Below are 4,392 nucleotides of genomic sequence, written 5' to 3'. Positions count from 1 at the left end.
CGTTACACTCTTTATATACCAATCCAGTTTCATTATTGAGTGTTCTATTGTTTCAAATTTTGTTTTATAATAATAAATGTTGGAATTTGAAATATGTAAAAATATAAAAATATTTTAAACATTTTGACACTTGAAAATATACACGGAAACTCATTTGATTCTCAAGATATATGAGTGTGTGAAGAATAATAAGGAGGGTAGTCATTTTAAACAATGGATTTTTGCTTCACTTCGAAAAAAGCGGTCATTCGATAGATACGAAGAGTTATCATGTGGAAACAATATTTGTCTTTATTCATCAATTGAATCTTGGGACGGAGAAGAGCATAAGGATCGGGGAATCAAAGAAAAGAACAAAAATTTATCTATAATGCATGACACATAAACCATGCATAATTTCCTCATACTCACTTGATCCATGCATCTTCATTGACACTTTACTCAATGCATCACACACGCATGAATCGTCCATACCTTATCATTTGAATTGCAAATTTCATATACTTATTCCCCCTCTTTATCTACCTTCAAGATTAGACCAATTATGATCTACGCATCGGTAAACAATCCGAAGACGATCATTTTTTATTTTCTATAGATCTACGCATCGGTAAACAATCCAAAGACGATCACTTTCATTTCTATAGATCTACGCATTGGTAACCAATCCGAAGACGATCATTTTTAATTTCTATAGATCCACACATCGGTAACCAATCCGAAGACGATCACTTTCATTTCTATACGTCTACACATCGGTAAACAATCCGAAGACGATCACTTTCATTTCTATAGATCTACGCATTGGTAACCAATCCGAAGACGATCATTTTTAATTTCTATAGATCCACACATCGGTAACCAATCCGAAGACGATCACTTTCATTTCTATACGTCTACACATCGGTAAACAATCCGAAGACGATCACTTTCATTTCTATAGATCTACGCATCGGTAACCAATCTGAAGACGATCATTTTTAATTTTTATAGATCTATGCATCGGTAATCAATTTGAAGACGATCACTTTTTCTATCGATCTACGCATCGGTAACCAATCCGAAGATGATCATTTTTTATTTCTATAGATCCAAGCATCGGTAACCAACGATCACTTTCATTTCTATAGATCTACGCATCGGTAACCAATCCGAAGACGATCATTTTTTCTATAGATCTACGCATCGGTAACCAATCCGAAGACGATCATTTTTTCTATAGATCTACGCATCGGTAACCAATCCGAAGACGATCACTTTCATTTCTGTCGATCTACGCATCGGTAACCAATCTGAAGACGATCACCTTCATTTCTGTCGATCTACGCATCGGTAACCAATCCGAAGACGATCATCTTTATTTCTATCGATCGATAATTAATCTGAAGACGATTATTCTACCCATCTAAAAAATTTGCATCATTATCACTTTAACATTTCAAATGCACTTTAATACATGTGTTTGTTATTGGACAAAATTTAGGTCCTTATATTTACTTATCTTTTACCTGATAGCATGAAAACGAATACCATTGTTATTCATATTTTCATATTTTTCAAGTAAAATATAATTAAATAGGGGATGTTGTAGTACCCTAATTTTGTCTAATTTATTTAAAAATAAATCAAAAAGGAAATATATATTAAAAAGGGAAATTAAATAATTACAATGATTAGGCTCATTAATTTACAATACCAAATCAGTTTACAATTACAATTCTAAAATTAAATCAAATTACAATTTCATATTACAATCAAATTGCAACCAAAAATAAAACCAAATTAAATTACAATAAGATTTAAACCAAACTAAATTAAGCATTTGGCTCTGTTTTGTTGCTGTTGTTGCTTCTCTGTTTCTGATGCAATGTTTGGCTCTGTTTCGTTGCTGCCTTTCTGTTTCAGATGCAGTGTCATTGACATTTGCTTTGTAACTAATTAGAGAAACATAAAAACATAATTTATAAGTTAGTATTTGTACACTTTATGCAGAACTAAATGACAAATTTTTTAGTTTAAAAAAAAAAGAAACTAAAAGACAAATAAAAGCTCAGCAATGAACAAATCAGAACAAATAATCTAAAATTATGAAGGCATCAAAGGTGCAGAAAAATGCATATGATGAACAAAGCAATCAAAACATCAAACAGGAAATTGATGGAGAAGGACCAAGGCAGGCAAAGAAAGCAACTAAACAAATCAAAAACTCTATAAAAACACCTTATCAATTTCAAAAAGGAGGATCGGAGATTAACACTACTAATATAAAAAACGCATAGAAAGAAGAAGATAAGTAAGAAATCATCAAAGGGTGCATCAGTAACAAACAGCAAATAACAATCGAACAGGTATTTTTTTATACAATAAATTTGTTTCTTGATCTTCACTGTACAACTGTTTTTTGTTAAAAAAATGCAGATTTTTTTTTTTAAATCAAGCATAACGGGAAAAACATAAAAAGATTCAAACCTGCGACATGCTGTCATCGTCGAAAACGCTGTCGCTGCGGCCGCCGTCACCGTTGGCGTTGTGGCCGTCGTCGTCGTTGGCGTTGTGGCCGTTGTCGTTGTTTCCTTGTTCGTCCTCATTTTCCTCTTTTCCAGTTGATGCAACTGTCACATTTCCCCCATCTACTTTCAAAATCGTAGGAACATAGAATGGGTAAGGAAGGAGTTGGTTTGGGGCTAAAAAGTAACGTTAAGGTTTTGCTCATGAACGATTTCTCAGCTTTGTTAATCACTGAATGGGTTTGCTATGAAAAGCAGCTGTTGTTGTTTGTTTTGTTGCTGTTGTTGCCTCTCTGTTTCTGATGCAATGTTTGGCTCTGTTTCGTTGCTGCCTTTCTGTTTCAGATGCAGTGTCATTGACATTTGCTTTGTAACTAATTAGAGAAACATAAAAACATAATTTATAAGTTAGTATTTGTACACTTTATGCAGAACTAAATGACAAATTTTTTAGTTTAAAAAAAAAAGAAACTAAAAGACAAATAAAAGCTCAGCAATGAACAAATCAGAACAAATAATCTAAAATTATGAAGGCATCAAAGGTGCAGAAAAATGCATATGATGAACAAAGCAATCAAAACATCAAACAGGAAATTGATGGAGAAGGACCAAGGCAGGCAAAGAAAGCAACTAAACAAATCAAAAACTCTATAAAAACACCTTATCAATTTCAAAAAGGAGGATCGGAGATTAACACTACTAATATAAAAAACGCATAGAAAGAAGAAGATAAGTAAGAAATCATCAAAGGGTGCATCAGTAACAAACAGCAAATAACAATCGAACAGGTATTTTTTTATACAATAAATTTGTTTCTTGATCTTCACTATACAACTGTTTTTTGTTAAAAAAAATGCAGATTTTTTTTTTTAAATCAAGCATAACGGGAAAAACATAAAAAGATTCAAACATGCGACATGCTGTCATCGTCGAAAACGCTGTCGCTGCGGCCGCCGTCACCGTTGGCGTTGTGGCCGTCGTCGTCGTTGGCGTTGTGGCCGTTGTCGTTGGTTCCTTGTTCGTCCTCATTTTCCTCTTTTCCAGTTGATGCAACTGTCACATTTCCCCCATCTACTTTCAAAATCGTAGGAACATAGAATGGGTAAGGAAGGAGTTGGTTTGGGGCTAAAAAGTAACATTAAGGTTTTGCTCATGAACGATTTCTCAGCTTTGTTAATCACTGAATGGGTTTGCTATGGAAAGCAGCTGTTGTTGTTTGTTTTGTTGCTGTTGTTGCCTCTCTGTTTCTGATGCAATGTTTGGCTCTGTTTCGTTGCTGCCTTTCTGTTTCAGATGCAGTGTCATTGACATTTGCTTTGTAACTAATTAGAGAAACATAAAAACATAATTTATAAGTTAGTATTTGTACACTTTATGCAGAACTAAATGACAAATTTTTTAGTTTAAAAAAAAAAGAAACTAAAAGACAAATAAAAGCTCAGCAATGAACAAATCAGAACAAATAATCTAAAATTATGAAGGCATCAAAGGTGCAGAAAAATGCATATGATGAACAAAGCAATCAAAACATCAAACAGGAAATTGATGGAGAAGGACCAAGGCAGGCAAAGAAAGCAACTAAACAAATCAAAAACTCTATAAAAACACCTTATCAATTTCAAAAAGGAGGATCGGAGATTAACACTACTAATATAAAAAACGCATAGAAAGAAGAAGATAAGTAAGAAATCATCAAAGGGTGCATCAGTAACAAACAGCAAATAACAATCGAACAGGTATTTTTTTATACAATAAATTTGTTTCTTGATCTTCACTGTACAACTGTTTTTTGTTAAAAAAAATGCAGATTTTTTTTTTAAATCAAGCATAACGGGAAAAACATAAAAAGATTCAAACCTGCGACATGCTGTCATCGTCGAAAACG

General features: G+C 33.2%; 1 long non-coding RNA gene across 1 annotated transcript; it reads right to left on the bottom strand.

The window, feature by feature from the left end:
- Positions 1 to 1,829: 1,829 nt before the first annotated feature.
- On the bottom strand, positions 1,830 to 4,358 carry LOC140920993 (uncharacterized). The gene is made up of 3 exons (XR_012163810.1): positions 3,418 to 4,358; positions 2,470 to 2,881; positions 1,830 to 1,934 (listed from the first exon to the last, which is right to left on the bottom strand). It is a non-coding gene; the product is annotated as an uncharacterized lncRNA (long non-coding RNA).
- Between the last annotated feature and the right edge of the window lie 34 nt (positions 4,359 to 4,392).

Source organism: Cicer arietinum, chromosome 6 (assembly GCF_000331145.2).
Source record: "Cicer arietinum cultivar CDC Frontier isolate Library 1 chromosome 6, Cicar.CDCFrontier_v2.0, whole genome shotgun sequence".
NCBI lineage: Eukaryota > Viridiplantae > Streptophyta > Magnoliopsida > Fabales > Fabaceae > Cicer > Cicer arietinum.
This window is presented reverse-complemented; position numbering and strand designations above follow the sequence as displayed.